At 37.8% G+C, this 18,132-nt stretch overlaps 3 long non-coding RNA genes and 1 other non-coding gene across 4 annotated transcripts; 1 reads left to right on the top strand and 3 right to left on the bottom strand.

The window, feature by feature from the left end:
• Positions 1–864: 864 nt before the first annotated feature.
• LOC131327102 (uncharacterized) lies at positions 865–6,729 on the bottom strand. Its single transcript, XR_009200179.1, has 2 exons — positions 6,289–6,729; positions 865–4,617 (listed from the first exon to the last, which is right to left on the bottom strand). It is a non-coding gene; the product is annotated as an uncharacterized LOC131327102 (long non-coding RNA).
• Positions 5,461–5,568, top strand: LOC131328141 (small nucleolar RNA snoR100). The gene has a single exon (XR_009200420.1). It is a non-coding gene; the product is annotated as a small nucleolar RNA snoR100 (small nucleolar RNA).
• A 4,897-nt stretch (positions 6,730–11,626) lies between the features above and the next one.
• Positions 11,627–12,159, bottom strand: LOC131326992 (uncharacterized). Its single transcript, XR_009200144.1, has 2 exons — positions 11,840–12,159; positions 11,627–11,725 (listed from the first exon to the last, which is right to left on the bottom strand). It is a non-coding gene; the product is annotated as an uncharacterized LOC131326992 (long non-coding RNA).
• A 2,519-nt stretch (positions 12,160–14,678) lies between these two features.
• LOC131327094 (uncharacterized) lies at positions 14,679–17,877 on the bottom strand. The gene is made up of 2 exons (XR_009200176.1): positions 17,595–17,877; positions 14,679–14,894 (listed from the first exon to the last, which is right to left on the bottom strand). It is a non-coding gene; the product is annotated as an uncharacterized LOC131327094 (long non-coding RNA).
• Positions 17,878–18,132: the final 255 nt, after the last annotated feature.

Raw genomic sequence — 18,132 nt, 5'->3', positions numbered from 1 at the left:
CATTCTCTCTCCTCTATGGACACCCCAATCGGCACTCTCTCCTCTACAACTTTCAAAACCCAAACCTAGCAAACTTACATGAATATGATTCGAGCAATTTTACAAAATTCATTTTTCTATGAATTATTTCTGCAAAATTACCATGAAACATATTTTTCGAAATATGGTCGATAGTCAAATCGACCATGTTTTTCATGAATACCAAAATGATTATAATTTCATGAATACACCATGATTTATTTAGAACATGACATTAAGAACGTGAAATATTAAAAACGTGAAATCATGATTTCGTGAAATCGGTTTCAAATTCATGACATATTGCAAAAATGTAAATCGATTTTATGAGATTTGGGGCTTGTGTACCATGAAATTGAAATGATAGGAATAGACAAACATATTTCATGGTAAATGAAACAAATAATTTATCATAAAATCGAGTAAAACACCCTAGCCGTAGGACTCTTGGATCAAAACACATGAGAAATTACCATGAAATCAAACAGACAAACATATTTCATGATAAATGTAGATTCATAGATTGAAAACATAATAACTTTTGAATTTCATGGCAAATTATGTGGTTGCAACATGGAAAATGGAAAAAATAAAACATGGAAAATTGGAGTGAGCCATATCCTTCCTGCAATCTCCGTTCATTTAATAGGAAATCCTTTACGAAGTAATCATAAAGAGAATTGGTCGACCTTTGGTGGATGGCTCCTCCATCGCTATTTCGTCGCTGTGTTGCCGGGAAAGCCCTTCATTTGGTTGGCTTTGTGTGTGGTTTGGCTTGGGATGTTTTGGTAATTTTGGTTCTTGCAAGTGTTTGCCTTAACTATGGCGTCTGCACATGGTTTGCCTGCTCTGTGGTACGTACTTTTCTTGGCAGAGTTGAATTATGGCGTGTAGTCCCTTGTGCACTAAGAATTGTCTGTTCATAGAGCTGCTTCTCTCTCTCTCCTCTGTTCTGCAACCATGTCGAGCTATCTTCGCCAAACGAACCCAAAGGGGGCCCTAACTGACTCAGGTTCTGGGATCAAATTGGAAGGCTATCGTCTGCTGAAGCTATCTTCGTCTAAGCGTTTGCAGGTTTGAGCAACTACTGTAATCGTTCGCAAACGAGGTCTCGACATTCTTCATGATCCGTGGTTCAACAAGGTAAATCTGTAGTTCGATTGTACTGAGATTACGTCTTCGTAACTTTCGTGCGCCGTATTCGATTTGGGAGTCACAGTTCAATACTTGCGTTGGTTCAAAACTATAGGACTAGATGCCTTTGTCGTAGTGCCCACCACCCGTTTGATAGATTGCCTCCAAGAGGAGCACGTAATTTGAGCCTCCTTTCATTCTTGTTTCGAACAGAGAGAAAGACTTTCGTGTGTTATTGTTTGTACCAAATTTAAATACTTCATGGGTTTTTAATGTGGTCTAATTTTTTTTCTTTAAAGTTATGCATAGAAGTACTTTACGATTTTCTTATCGAGAACTACATATTAGGTAAGAATTCTTACACGATATGTAAACCAAAAAAGAGAGAGAATTAGATTCTCTTTATCTGTTATCATCTTTGACTAAATCACTCAAATCATCATGTGGATAGCTAAACCTTTTGTGGACCTTACTCGATAAATTAAATTTCTGTAGATGCCACTGATTTTTTAGCCTATGTTCTTCGCTTGACGCGATCAGGCATGTGACGATAGGCAAGGAGGCATATAGAATTTTTATGTTCTTCGTTGTTGAACTTTGCAAGTGTTTTGGAAAAAAATATTCTTTTACTACAAAGGAAAATGACGAGTGGCGAGAATAATTGAAATTCCTTAAGTACAGCCTCGGAATAAGAATTAACAATGGTATGGCACAGATAGTTGCTAACCTTACAAATTCTATGCATTGCCTTGCTTAGTTTGTAATTGCTTAAAAAACGGTATGCCAATTGGTTCAACTAACACCTTGTAATAACACTGCGCATCAGAATTCTAGCTTGGAAGTAGGTAATGTTGCCAAACACAAGCGCAAGTTTCACGTATATGTCCTATACAATATGTATTGCCCTTTCTGAATAACCAAAAAGGAAACACTGATTGTATAGACAAATTCCATTAGACAAGGCAAATAGGTCAATAAACATTTCAAATTTGGATGATAAAATCTTGAATATGTAACTGTAGAGTTTAAGGAAGAGCAAGAGTTGTTCAATACAAGTTGATCACAAGATCTATCTCCTTATCAGTTCAAGATATTACTCAACACCTGTAATAAATGGCTGCGACGCCTTACCTCTTCCAAATAGCATCAAATTTATGTAGTTTCTTGACAGAAAAATTGGTGAGAATAATATTTACAGAATTAGGAACTAACAGTTCACAAGATAGATAATCAAGATTTATATGGAGAAAACCCCCTTCATTTTGCACAGCAGTGTAAGAATAAGAAGACTTCATAAGATAATCATGTGTGAACATCAACATCAATCAAATACCTTTTGTTTGAGTCAGTCTTCAACTGTGGCGTTTCAATCCTTTCTACACTTCCAACGATACAACAAAAGTTGAAAAACCTGAGCAAGGGAACAGTGGCTGCAGCCTGCAGTTTTACAGGAATTATATGGTGAAGATCAATGTCCGTGAAATTACATGTACAAAGAAGGTATAGGTTAACACAGAAATCATTGTGAGGGAATAAGTAAACCAATTTTAAAACCTAGCGGGTTAGCTGCAAAAGTACTGAGAAAATGCTACTCCACGATCATTGGGCAAGTTATACCAGAAAACAGTTTTGTCAAAGCTTTACAAGTATGTCCCCAAAGGCTAAAACTTCTGTGTAAGAGAATGCATCAAAGTGGTAAAAGAGAAAAATTGACCAATAAAACAAAATCATCATAAGAGGGAAGCATAAATGAACACACAAACGTAGGAGAGGATCCGAAGTAAGCAAGAACAAGATTGACAGCTCATTCCCCTCTATAAATCCAATCGTCCGCATCTTTTAGCTCTAACACCACGGCCATCCACTGCAAAGATTCGGAATTAAGACACTACAAACACATCTAAATGCATTATACCTCCATGAAGTCTTCTTATTTCCTATTGTTAGTTGGTATTTTTACCCCCAAATCTTTCGAGGAAGCAATTTGCAAGAATCAACGAAAACTAATCAGAACATTTTAGAAGAGAATAGAAGTTCAACACTATCTTTGCTTACCACGATGAACGAAATTGAAAGAAAAAAACAGAGACCTATATGCAGTTTCACTTCTCCCCAACATCAAGTTTCCAAATTGTCAATTTCTGTCAAAATTCTTGCCAATTGATTGGAATGGACTTGAGGTAAGACTCGGAAAACGACGAGTGGTAGTTGAATTAGACAATAATCTCACACATGACACCCGGCTTAAATTGCTTTTCTATGTATTGGAGGATCTCAAATCCATTTTGCATTTGACCGATGGATATCCGTTACAAAGTGAATGTTCTTCCCTAAGAATAACATAACAATATGATGATAGGAGAATCCAAGACCCACAATTAATATCTTGCACCGTCCTCTGAATCTCTTGAAGTATCTGAATATAAGTGTAAGCGATGGTCACTATAAAACATTTTGATACTTCTAAGAACTTCCCTTATTTAATTCCTAGCCAACCGTAGTCCAGTAACGAAAACATGATCTTTCATCAAACATATATATCTAGAACATTGGCACAGCTGCAAGAAAAGAATGCTGATTCATACGTTTGCTGTCCAAGATATTTAATTTGCATTTCTCGGATGGCTCATCTTCAATTGAAGGCCATATCTTACCCAATAAATATAAGCCACCGAGGTATCATCAACTCAGATAGCATTTTCTCATCAGCTAAGGAAAACTCACGGACAGGCATTACATATTACCTGTAAATCGACATGATTCTATGGGCATCCTCCGCAGAAAACAAAAAGAGACCTAAGGCTCCCTCCAAATCTAAAAATCAGTATTTTGCAGGAGAATAAACGAGTTCAATAACGGTTGAACTTGAACCTCTCTCAGATTACTTTAAGAGTTGATTGCTGTGGCATATAGTATCACAGTGAGGCCCTGGCTTAGTTTGGTCCATGAAGCGACCCCATGGCTCAATGCATAAGAATGAGAACTTAGCCGAGCTTTGGCCAAAAGTTGCAACCAACTTACATGGACAGCCACGGAGTATTGCGTTCGCTTCTAACGAAATTATGGATAACACAGTGTCTGCCACATGTGCATTCAAAAGATTCTAACATAATATCTAATGGTAGGAGTCTAATGTTGAGATCTTTGGTTATATCTTCTCGTCTTTCCATGTTCTCCAATTCGCTCGTGAAAGGGGGAGAGAAGACACTAAAGGAACCCATATCAGATTGAATTATAGTAAATCACAGTCACTGTAGAAGCAGTAGTTGTAATACTACCCCCAGTATGCTGATAGGGCCTAGGGGTGGATAAAGCTTTCTCAATCGCAAAAAAAAAGAGATTGTTGAAATCTCAAAATCTAAAGTTATCTGCAGACCAACCATTGATCAGAAAAAGCTTGAGGTATAAATGGAAGTGCAATTGAATTGTTGGCAGTTGCTCTACCCGACCCGAGAGACTTCTGACCTGGAAAAGAAACCCCATTAGTAAAAAAAAAAACGAGCACAACTGAAGCAATGGGTCATTGGCTGCATCTGCAATGATTCTACATGTAGTAGCTATGGTTCCCACGACTGAAGCAGCAATGGCCTTAGGGCCATCTCTTATGATAGTTTTCATTGTATTTGGAGGCTGCAATGTCAATGCAGAGAACAAACCGATTATCTTCCGCTGGATTCCTTGTGTTTCTCTTATAAGATGGTAAGTACATTCTTAGTTCCATGCCTGAGGTATTCGATGCAACCTGAATGGACGACAGTCACGACATCAACAATCTTAGAGAGTTTTTTTGTTTGCTCTTCTCTTAAACAATATGTAATTGGACTATTTGATGGTGTACTTTCAGGCCATTTCAAGGGGTTTGCATTAGTGAATTTAATGGCCTTCACTTTGATCGTCAGAATTCGATATACAATCAGAAGAACAGGTGACTGGAGAACATTAATCCTTGTACTCTAATAATGTGTTACATCACAATAGATGCAACAAGCAGGATATAAAAATTTAGATGTCACAAAAGTGGATGTTCTTAGGGCCCTCTGACTGTTGTGTTCTGGAAAACGTAAAGATTGACTCTTACCTAGATTAGGATAATTAGGTGCTTGGGGTAGAACATTAGGCTGGAGGCTTGCTGCACGTGGTTCTATACGGAAAAGATTTATGGCAGCACACGAATTGTTCTTATTTTAATACGCTCATTTCAACATTATGCTTCTGATTCTAACATCTACATAAGATGTATATAGCTGATGTATTTTGTACTACCTTTCTATTACATTAAAAATTGTGCATATCGATGCTCTGAACTATCAATGAAGAAAGTATGGTAATGTACACATAAATTGAATTGGGTCTCTAGTCTTGCCCTCTATGATGCCATTTGGTTTTGATTTGGGGGCATGGTTCCGCAGCAAAACAGGTGTAGGGGGGCCACTGTTTAAGTGGTATTCTGAGAGCAGTCACTTTGTGCATATTGCCAAAGGTTAGGTATATTTTCAATCCTCTTCCGCTCATACCCCCAATGATTGGGATTACATGGATTCTGCTGCTGTTGCTGTTGTTGTTTCTATTACATTAAAATAAGGGATGGGCTTTGCATATTTTCTGGTAAACATGTGAATCTAGCAGCAGATCATGATTCTGACCTGCTACAACTTCAAAATATCAATAAATTCTACTCTATAATCAGCAAATCTAACTATCCGTCTATTTCTTCAACTTTTTTGAGGTAAGAATAATACCATGGGTAGCAAGATCACTTTCATGGGTCAAAGCACTTTTTTAGGAATTAATCTAAAAAGTAAGATTCTGATCTGCTACAACTTCAAAATATCGATAAATTAGCTAGCAACGCTACTTCATTGGTACAAAGTCAATTTAGCTCAAGTACCTATAGAGATTAAATAATTTACATTGCGCCGCGCTGTCATGTTCTATTAATTGGGACAGCTGTTTAGACAATACGGCGCAATGTAATTAATTTGGAAGAAACAATATAATTTATTCTCGTACCTACATATTTACCTTAGAATCAAAGCTTTTGCTCAAAGGAGTCTATTCTGATATTCACAAGCCAAACTTGCCATTGGCAGCAAAACCATATAGACATAGTGTCCTTAATCAGATAAACAAACGTACCTTCAAATAAAGTGGAGTATCGAAATCTGTATCAGCTTAATTCTTCCCATTGCCGTACGCCAATTGCCACCACCACCGATTGCTCGGACCTCCTCCGTCGATCTTGTTGTCGTCAGCCCCTAGCCTGTCACTGTCGACCTAACTGCATGAGTTCGCCGCCGCAACCATGAAGTCGTCCAGTTCTCACCGCCGCATCTAGATTTTTATTATTGTCGTCGCCGACCATATACCTGTTTGTTCATTTTTCTTGTTGCAAACTTTGATCAAGATTTCGTTTCAAAAAACTTGCTATGTTTAAGCTAATGATGAATATTTAAACTGACAGCTGGATTTGACTCTCATCCGCCGCGGCTAGAATAGTGGTTTGGGGTCCTAATATTTAAACTAGTTTTATTTACGTCGTCTTGTGCTCGAATTGAAAGCCTTACAACTTCATCTCCTACATCGTACAGCGTGGACGGCAACAATAAAAATAGGGAAAAAATTCGAAATGGTCCTTGTAGCTTAGTGTTTGTGTCAATTTTGCAGTTTGAATTGGCTCGATTTGCTCTCTGTAGTTTTCATTTTGTTCCAATTCGATCCAATTACTAACTGCCGTTAGACTCCGTTAACCCCAGACACGAATAGTTCCCTTTTTTAGGGTTAAAACTATAATCTGTCATTCTCCTCTTATCCTAATATACCTCTAAACCAAAACATAGAGTCTCATTATTCCATTCTCATTTTTTTTCACGACTTCCATTCACCATTTGTTGCGCTCGGGGTTTTACCTTCGATCGAAACGTGTCTCGTTCGTCTTCGGGGGAAGGAGTGAGAGGGATTAGGGCCTGAATAAGTAATCCGATTCCTATGGATTACGACATGGTTCTTGAAAAAAAAAAAAAGGAAAAATGAGGAGTTTTGTGTTCTATAAAAAGGGTTTGGATATTTTTGAAAAATGTTTGAATTTTAGAAAATAAAGTGGGTTTTATTCTAAAAACGAACCAAGCTTTCATCAAGCTGCCCACATATCAATGGGTAAAGGAGAATCAGGTCCGGACTATAGTTCGGGTCACAAAAAGGGTTTAGAAAAAAACTTAAGAGTCTCCACTGGACATAGAGTTTAGGTGTGCCTGATCATCTCTTGAATATCGGAAGAATAATTCAAGTATTTTAGAAAAAAGAACATCCGCAGAGAACTCGATTTTTAGAAAAAAAGTTACTCTGTCTTGCTTTTTAGAAAAAGATTTTGTCTGCGAGGTTAGAGAAGAAAGAGTTCGGTAATTCATTAGAAAAGTGACCCATTTGTGTTTGGGGTTAACAGAGGCTAACGACAGTCAGTAATTGAACCAAGTTGGAACAAACTGATAACTACAGAGTGTAAATCAAGACAATTCAAACTTCAAAAATCAAGTTGACACAAATACTAAACTACATGGATTATTTTGATTTTTTAAAAATAACAATAATGCTATGAGGACCGATTGAATCTACGATGGTATACCGATGTGAGTTGGCGCGGAGGGACCACGCACTCCTATTATCTCTTTGCAAACAATTGGCGGGCAGAACTTGAGAAAATTTCAAAACTTTTTGGGTTTTCGAAAATTTTGGTCCCACAAATTCGAGAAACTTTTCAATGCTGAGCGGGTATAGCCTACGTGGCACCCGCTCGGCGCATCTGAGCCGTCCGATACATTTTTGGACGGTTCGGATTAAAACCCTCTCTCTCCTTTCATCTCAACACTTTCTCTCTCCTTTTCTCTCTCCAAATATGAGCCGTTCAAACACGAAATAAACGGCTCGGATGGCCGAGCGGACACCACATGATATCCGCTCGGCACTGAAAATTTTTCCCACAAATTCATTTTGATTCCGAAAGGTCTCTCACTCTTCTAGTAAAATCTCTCTCTCTCTATCCTCTGAAAATACATCTCTTCTCTCGGTTGATTCTGCCGCTTCCTCTTCTTCACCTAGACCACCGACGTCCACCACCATTGCCTCCTTCTCCCAACTTACTTATGCCGGTTTGACGCAACAGTCACTGCTGTTCCATTGTTGCAGCCAGAGTCTGGCACGACCACGACGCCATCCCTCGACGCCCCGACGCTGATTCGATGCAACCATCATCGCAGTCCCATCTTTCTCTTCCCCGTCAGTGTCGTCCCTTTGGTAAGGAATTCCTCAACCAACTTTGTCCTGATTTTTTTGAAAATCCCCAAATCTGATAGTATATTAGGGCTTGTGAAGGTAAAAGGGAGATTTACAGTGCACTCCTATATTCCAAATTTAACTCCAAATGTTTCTCAAGTTTTGATTTTTAAAAGCAAGTTTTGAAAATTCGTTTGAAGTTCATGAAATATTTTGATGTTGGAATGTCTCAGTATACTTGGATTTTTTTTTCTTTGAGAAATTCTCTACTTAGTTGGGGGCGTCATGATAATGTTGTGGGAATAATAGTATCAATTCTAAATTTTTGTGAACACTTAAATCAAAAAAAAAAAAACTATTTAAAAGTATAATCTGTTAGCGATTATCACTTAAAAAGTTGAACTATGGTTACTCTAGTAATTATTATAAGTAAAGAAACATATATCGTTATCAAAATATATTAAACAAGTTCATTAAATTTTATTTTTAAGAAACTGTATATATGCTAATGGAATGCTTTAGGAAAATCCGAGAACTAAGATCTACCCCTACAGTAACAATTATTATGTTAAGTATTAGATCCGAGTAAATAATACTTAGATTCCGTTCCGGAAACCTTCTTAAAAAATAAGTATTTATTTTGCCACTTCTCATTCAAAAATAAGAAGGGTCATTCCACAAACTCCAAATAAAAAGTTCATTTCATATTTTCAAACTCAAAAATAATGTAAATGAAAAAAAAAATTCAATTTTTTTTGCACCGTATTAAAGATCTCAATGAGATCTATCAAACAAGATCCATAGTGGTCGGAAAATTATTTGCGTAAATACATGATTTTTGAGCTTGGAGTTGTCTTATACAAAAAATAAGTCTGTTGCTACGATAATGGGCGCCGGCGGAGGGAAATCGTACCGGCGGCCGCGCCTGGCCGTTTCCGGCCACCGAACGGCCGATTCGAGCCGTCCAAAAATTCTAAAAAAAAAAACCGAGGGAGCCAACACGAGAATCAATGGTATCCGAGGTGTGTAGGGTGCTTGATCCGAGCACCCATTTTCCGTGTATATATGATCAAACACCTTACACGGAAAAGTGGTGCTCGGATCAAGCACTCTACACGCCTCGGATGCGGTTGATTCTCACGTTGGCCCCCTCGATTTTTTTTTTATAGAATTTTTGGACGGCTCGAATCGGCCGTCCGGTGGCCGGAGACTGCCCGGCGCGGTTGCCGGTACGATTTTCCTCCCCGGCCGATCGGTACCTATATAAATTGTTTCAAAATAAGTACCAGCCTTCTTATTTTTTGGAACAAGCCTTCTTATTACACAAAAAATAAGTTCTTATTGTGTTTCTGGAACGGGCTCTTAGATCCTTAGGCTTAACTAAAGTACCAGATATTCTAGAGTTACAAAATTTCTTGTTTTATCAATAGTGAATTCCTCGGTCCGATAAATTTTTAAACGAACCAAAGGCATCGGCCTAATCATAATTACATTATTATGTGTTTACTTATTCGCACAATATTATTGGTATGTACTTTTTATCTCATTGAAATGTATCATGTTATGAATTGAGCTGTTGCTTGATTGTATTATGTTGTACGTGCTAGAATGGACTTAAATTCATGTGATGATTTCGAGTAGTGAACACATAGACGTGGTTAAGTAAAGGATAAAATGGTAAAATTTATTTAGGATGTTGGGTGCTAATAAAGGACTCTGGTATGGTAAAATACATTTAGTTGGGTTAGGGAACGGTAAAGAACCCCGAGTACGGTAAAGTACTCAGAGTGTGTGGAGGACGGTAAAGGACTCCGAGTACAGGATTTTGGATACGGTAAAGGATCCTAAATGCGGTACAGTACCCAGTGTGTGTGTGGAGGACGGTAAAGAATTTCGAGTACAAAATTTAGGATACGGTAAAGAATCCTAAATGCGGTACAGTACCCAGTGTGTGTGTGAAGGACGGTAAAGGACTTTAGGTATAGTATTTTGAGAAACGGTAAAGGATCCCTAAATACGGTATAGTACCCAGTGTATAGAGTTGGGAGACGGTAAAGGATCCCGACAATAAGATAGTGCGACCCCTAATGCTGAGTTGTCATGGAGAGTTATTCTATGGGACAATCAAAGTTGGTGGATGTGGGAGGAAATGATTTCGTGGAGATGATCCTTAGATTTCATGTAAGATAATGGATAGTGAAGGAAATGACAATGTGTTATTATTCTGTACATCCTGTGAATTGTTATATTGTCGATTTGCTAATTGTAAAGTAAGGGGTTAGTAGGGTTGAGATTATCTACTGAACTTCAAAACTCATTATAGTGTCGTTGAGCTGGCGTTTCATGCGAGGTAACCCAGAGACCAAGGAACAGAATCCGCGGCAAGATGAACAGTACCAGGGTGAAGACCTCCCAACTGAGGAAGGGTAGTTTGTTGAGCCTTGGAGGTCATACCCTTAGAAGCTCTGTTAAATTGACGTACTTTTATTTAAATTTTCATAAGTGTTATCGCATTTGTCAAACTCTATTTCATTTTGTTGGCTTGTAAGACAATTAAGTAGGTTTGAATTTGGTATTTAAGATTTTCACTGCTAAACTCTGTTTAATAAAATTTCATTTCTATTATATCAGTTTTATGAATTATTAAATTAATAAAAAAAATAATTTAATTAACGTGCCCGAAAATCGAAACGTTACATCTTAGGTCCCTCTCTCTTTCCTCTCAACTACTCTCGTCTTTCCAATCATCACATACAATTGGCCCGCATAATTAAGTCTACCATTATCCAACAGTTTCGTTATGTTGTTTTTATATTAGTTGGTGTTTCATCAATGCATCAATCACATTATAAACAGTTTTGGGCAAATAGATTAGGTTATGTAGATTCTCATAGTCCTTTTTGAACTTATTGGGCGTGTTTGATAACCCTCTTGGAGGGAGGGATTGGGATTGAGAAGGTGATAGGATTGTTAATTTTTTGTTTGATTGGCATTTGTGGATGGGGATTAGTTATCTCATGGAATTGTTAATCTCCAAAAATGGGGGTATTAGCAATACCATTGGGGGGGGAGGCGGGGGGTGTTACTACGAATCTCATCCTCATGGGATTGAGCAAGACTAGTTTAAAAATCTATCTCAATTTCAATCCCAATCTTAATCCTAGCCAAGACAAACATCTCTGTTCTAAATGGCGGCCGCCGAGGCCGCCTAGGCGCTTGGAGGTACCCTGCCGCCACGCCAATACCCCTTGGCGTTTGATTTGGCGCCCAGGGAGGTTTGGCGGTGTTTGGCGGCCGCCTAGGCGGCCTTGGCGGTCTTGGCGGCCGCCTAGGCGGCCATGGCGGTCTTGGCGATTTGGCGCCCAGGAAGGTTTGGCGGTGTTTGGCGGCCGCCTAGGCGGCCTTGGCGGTCTTGGCGGACCTTGGCGGCATCATCGACGTCTTTGGAGGCCTTTGGCGGCCTTAAATGTATAGTATTAAACTAATGTAGATCAAGTTTTGGAAGGGTATGGAGGAGAAGAGTTAAAGAAAGGAGATAAACTTTTAACTTGGCATTAGGGATCTCCGATCTCGTTTATTTCTACTTATTGTCTTATTCAACTTATTTGCTAGTTGCTACTACTTAATTTCATTTGGGTTTGTACATTAAACTTTGCATTATGGTTATGTAGAACTTTGAACTTGTATTATGGATACATAGAATATAGTTTGATTGGATAATGGTTTGTTAAAAAAAAAAAAAAAAAACGCCAAATTGCTTGGCGGCGCCTAGGCGGCTTGGCGCTTGGAGGTGGGTCTCCGCCCTACTAGCGCCAAGCGCCATTTAGAACATTGACAAACATATTATTTACAATCTCATCTCATTCTCAATTCCAATTTCAATCCTAATCTTGTGCAAAACAAACATGAATAAATGATTCATCCACTCATTAATAATTTCACCTCATTCTTAATCCCAATCCTAATCCTACCTCATTACGAATCCCTCCAAAATGGAATTTGCAATCAAACACGCCCATTATGGTGGTTTTCAGTAGACGAGTCCTTACTTTGTATTCTTGGTAGAAGAATTGAATACTATTATTCCCACATCATTATCATGACTTCCTCAACTAAGTAGAGAATTTCTCAAAGAAAAAAAAAATTCCATGAACTTCAAACGAATTTTCAAAACTTGCTTTTAAGTTGAGATCTCACCAAAAATCAAAACTTGAGAAACATTTGGGGTTAAATTTGGAATATAGGAGTGCACTGTAAATCTCCCTTTTACCTTCACAAGCCCTAATATACTACTTCTTCCGTCCCTTATTTTGTGTCCAGTATTCTATTTTGGGCTGTCCCTTAATAAGTGTCCATTTTGTAAAGTTAGTTGGTAAAAATTGGTGTATTGTCTATTTTGTCCCTAAAAGTAAATTTCATTTTAAAAAGTAAGTGAGTAAAAGTGTAATGATGATGGGTAAGTAGAAAAAGTGGAGGAAAAAATTGATGTGAAAGGTATAATGATGATGTCTTTTTAATACTGTAAGTTGGAGTTACGAAGCAGGACACTTAAAAAGGGACGGAGGGAGTATTATTTGGGGATTTTTTAAAAAATCAGAACAAAATTTTACCAAAAGGGACAGCACTTACGGTGGGACGGCAAGAGGAAGGCGGGACGGTGTGACGGCGGTGATGGTTGCATCGGATCGGTGCCGGTGCGACGGGGAGGACGTCGTGGTCGTGCGAGACTCTGGCTGCGACGAAGGAGCCGCGGTGATGGTTGCGTCAAACCAGCGTACGTAAGTTCAGAGAAGGTGGCGATGGTGGTGGGCGTGGTATGGTGGTGAAGAAGAGGAAGCTGCAGATTCAAATTCAATTTGGAGAAAAAATGTATATTTCGAGAGAGAGAGAGATTTTAGAAGCAGAAAGTCTATGGGTACAAAAAAATTGGTACAGATTTTGTACATAATTTTTTGTGGGGCCCATTACGGGTCCCACACAAATGATCCAAGCCGATTATTAAATGTAAAATAGTTTTTCAAGGGCTTCTGTAAAAATTCAGCTCAATCTGCTACTTATAACTATTCGATCTAATCATCTAACTTTTTCATATCTTGAAATCTAAATGAAAAATTAGATGATTGGATTGAACACTTATAAGTAGCAGATTGAACTGAATTTTTGCAGAAGCCCTTGAAAAACTATTTTACATTTAACGATCGACTTGGATCATTTGTATGAAACCCGTAATGGGTTCCACAAAAAATTATGTATAAAATCTGTACCAATTTTTTTGTACCAGTAGCTGGACTCACAATTTTAGAAGAGTAGAGATGTTTCGGGATCAAAATGAATTTGTGGAGCCGAATTTCCGTGTCAAAAGTTTTGAAATTTTCCCAAGTTCTGCCTGCCAATTTGAGGGGTCCTTCCCCCCCCCCCCCCCCCCCCCCCCCCCCCCGGTCCTGACACACACACACACCCCTCCCGACCCCACCCTTCCTCTTTCAAATATACCCCCAGCCTATCCAATCCCATTTTCTCTTTTATTTATTTAATAATATTTATATTTTTTTTCTCTTTTATTTATTAAATATTATTTAAATATTTCGATTTACAATCCGGTTGAATTGATACAAAGATCTAATTTTTTTATCATTTTATCTTTAATGGTCATAATAAATTTTTGGCTCTAAAGCCCTTCAACGAGCATCCTAAGAAAGTCCTAAAACTAAATAAATAGTCTTAAGGTGCTCGTTGAAAGACATTCGAATAAAAAATTCATTACAAACATGTAGAATAAAATGATCAAAAAAATAATATTTTCGTACCGATTCAAACGGATTAAAAATTGAAACACTTATTTTTTTTACATAGTTTATATATTAAAAATTTAATTAAAAAATTAAGTATTTTAATTTTCAATATGTTTAAACCGGTGCAAAGATTATATTTTCTAGTCATTTTATTTTAAATGATCATAATGAATTTTTGACTCTTAGGTCTTTCAATGGGCACTTATTTTGATTCTACAACTTTTGACATATTATTTCCGTCTCATGAGCATTATGTTCAAACTCATGTTAGATAAAAAGAAGATTTGCAAACCCAATATCTGTCATGCTCTCGATTTTCAGCTAAAATAATAATATATTTTTCATAACAAAAGTCTTCCTCTCAAACTATATTTACCCTTAACTGTAATGCCAATCCAAATAAAGAATCAAAGTCTCTTCTTCTTCTTTCTAATTTTTTTTTTTTTTACGTAAAGTCTCCAAAACGTCTTCCATTAAAAAGGACTTCACAATAATCAAAGAGATGAGTTTATACATAGCTTTACATATGTTCAAACCAAAAGATATTACATTCAATTGCAGGTGAAGTACACAACATGAATTAGATTAGATGATAAACCAACTCCTTAATAATTCCAATGAAGCTCCCAAGAGACGTCTCAATGTGCACTCCATGCAATCCAAGCTAAGTGCCATGGCGAGTACCTGAAAGAATAGGGTGATCTACACTAGCTCGTAGAGATATCCATACCTAAATTACATGCAGAAGTGAAGACAGATCACAAGGGAAAACATTTTCCAAAAAGCATACGTGCTTTGTCAAAAGTGAAGCTCAAAATATCATACTCACGCTGAAAAATATTTAACTCCATTTCTCAAACACCATCACTCTCAACCACACACACCAATATTCTTAAAAAAATCAGCTTACCGCTACGGCATTACCCAACCCAATCCCTGCTTTTTCATTTCCATTTCAATGACCTAAAGATTAATCTGAGTTCTTTAACAAAATGTTTTACTTTCTTTTCTCATACAACTAACCAATCTCTCACAAAAAATATACACACTAGGCATGTAGAGCTAAAACATAAGGTAGGCAATGACAAGTCGAACAATATCGCACCTCAACAAGAAGGAAACTCTCCCGTCAATCCCAAATCAAATTTCAAATCTCAACATCTAGCAAAACTCCTCCACATTAAGATTTCCCTTATAAGTCTGACAAGCAAATACCATATATGAAACTCTCACAATGCATCACACCACGAGGTACCAATTATACATTCACACAGAACAAGATGCCCATCACACATCAGGAGAACAAGCCACAATGATTTGGAGGTCTAAAGGGAAAAATAAAAGAAAACATGTATTAACACATTAGACGATCCAAGTTAACAACTCAAACTGACATTTTCAATCTTAGTATGATAATAAATAATAACAAGATTCTCCGTTTTCACCATGTCACGCGTTTCGATTTTATTTCCGGGCATTAAGGGCCCCGTGCGTCCTATGTTCATTCCGGCATCACACCTTTCGGTAGATCCGTGGCTTTCTTGTGCACTTCCGGGCATTAGGAACCCCGTGCGTCCCATATTTATTCCGGCATCTCACCTTTTAGTGGATCCGTGGCTTTCATTGTGCACTTCCAGACATTAGGGACCCCGTGCGTCCCATATTCATTCTGGCATCACACCTTTCGGTAGATCCGTGGCTTTCATTCCGGTATCTCACCTTATGGTGGATCCGTGACTTTCATTCCGGCATCTCACCTTATGGTGGATCCGTGGCTTTCTTATTACCATTCAATTATCCACCATGCCACTAATATAGTGTCACATATTCTCGTTGAGCAAGCAATATCATTATCCAACATTTCTCTACTTTCAACACATAGCAAAAGACGCAAACTAAACCAACCCATAGATACAACACATAAAGAGGAAAAACTGTTCATTTTTCTGTAAGTATCAATTAACATCAAAGTCAAGTCATTTTCTCGCATATCAATACGCCAATCCCTTATACACCACAAGTTCTCACGTATTCTTGTTTCAGTATACTTATCCACATAGCAACTGTTACACTTTTCATTTTCTATTTCATTAACAAACTAATCATTAGTCAATACGTATCCCAACGTGTCAATCAATCCTATAAGATCTCAATCTCATGGAAGTAAGTCCAAACAATCAAACCTAAGCAGACCATTCATTTCACTACTCATATTCCATTTTATTCCCACACCTTTCCCTGAAATCCATATATATCCTACCACATCATCATATCTCAAATGATAACGTCAACTTTTATACTTACTAGTTCTCTTTAACCAACACTTAGTCACCTAGATCAACTCATCCTATCCCCACATATCAAATTGGCGAAATTAATCATTTACATTTAACCATATCCAATTAAACAACATGAATTCCAGGGCGACACTTAAACCATTGAAAGGTAGACTTCTTCTTCTTTGAATCCATAGGTCATACATCAAAAACAGAGTTCGGGTAACCTAACTACGGCCTTGCGATTATAGCTTCAACATAACAGTAAAAACTGGTGCAAAGGCAGAATTTAGGTCAACTTTGGATGCAAATCTGTTATCGCTCGGACATACCCATGATGCATGGGATGTATCGTTGGAAAGCCCTATGTGTCTAGTTTCTAACAAAACAGACGGTGCGTCATTTCAAGTCCCGAGCTAGGAGTTATGGCCATTTTACCAAAGTCCACCGGTGCTGTCAGATTCTACGCGGGAATAAGTAATATTGATTGAAAAATCATAACTCTTCCAACTTAAACCCAAAAATATTGAAACCAACGCCAAAAGTCGCACCACTACAAGCCCTACACTCAGTAAAAATCCCAGGTTCAGAAACAAGAGGAGATTAACCCAACAATCAAAAGAAATACAGATTCGCAACCATTTTCGCCCTAGTCGACCAACCCTACTTCAGAAATTCACCAAAAATTGTATACTTAACCGAATCACTTGATTCCAACGCCAATCCCTTCTCAACTTAAATACGTAGCTCCTGTAAAAGACCCAAAGCCACCAAATTGTTCATCATGCCCAGAAAATTAAAAGAAGACAGCCACGCACAGATTCGCACATCCAGGAAACAGCCGGTATTCAAAAATTCATAACTAATTGTGTGATTATCCGTTTTTCATGATCTTGGCACCGAAATCTTCGTATTGAAACGTACTTTAACTGTTATGAAGACACCAAAAATTGGTTCCTAGCAGAAGGGCTCCCAAAAGACAGATTTCCAAAACCCACGAAATTTTCAATATATACCAGATTTGTTCAAGACTCAAAATAAATGATCAAACTTGATTCTCGTACATTAAACCAACACTTAAACATGTAAAGAAGGCGGAGATCCCTACCTCGAAGGTTGAAATTAAAACCCCAAGAATCTCCAGGCAAAATCTCTCCCGAAAACACCTCCTCCGAGCTTTTCAACGCGATCAAAGGCTAGAACTCGACTCTAGGAGAAGAATACTCCAAGATCCCTTGGTTAATTTGAGATTTGGAGAAGAAATTTGATGAGAGAGAGAGAGAGAGAAGCCGTGGGAGAGATGAGAGAGTGGCGTGGGTGTGTGTTGTGCGGGTGTGTTGTGTTTACTGTGAGAGAAGGGAGAATTATAATTGAGGAGAAGATTATCTCCTACACCCACACATACATCTATCACATGCCATACATTCACATATTTCACAATTGCACCGAATTTTCAACTTCTTGCACATCAATTCTCAATTCATTATCCACCATAATAATCAATTCTTTTAAAAAGGGTCCTCTAATATCCCCAACATTAAAAATAAAAAGGTTTTTAATACGGGTCTCTACAATATCTATTCAAAAAAATCATATTAACATAAACATTCATCTAATACTTCAAACAAAAAATTGGGTTTCCATCT

Source organism: Rhododendron vialii, chromosome 5a (genome assembly GCF_030253575.1).
Source record: "Rhododendron vialii isolate Sample 1 chromosome 5a, ASM3025357v1".
NCBI classification, from domain to species: domain Eukaryota; kingdom Viridiplantae; phylum Streptophyta; class Magnoliopsida; order Ericales; family Ericaceae; genus Rhododendron; species Rhododendron vialii.
Note: the sequence above shows the minus strand (reverse complement) of the source record. Positions and strands in the feature narration are given on the sequence as shown.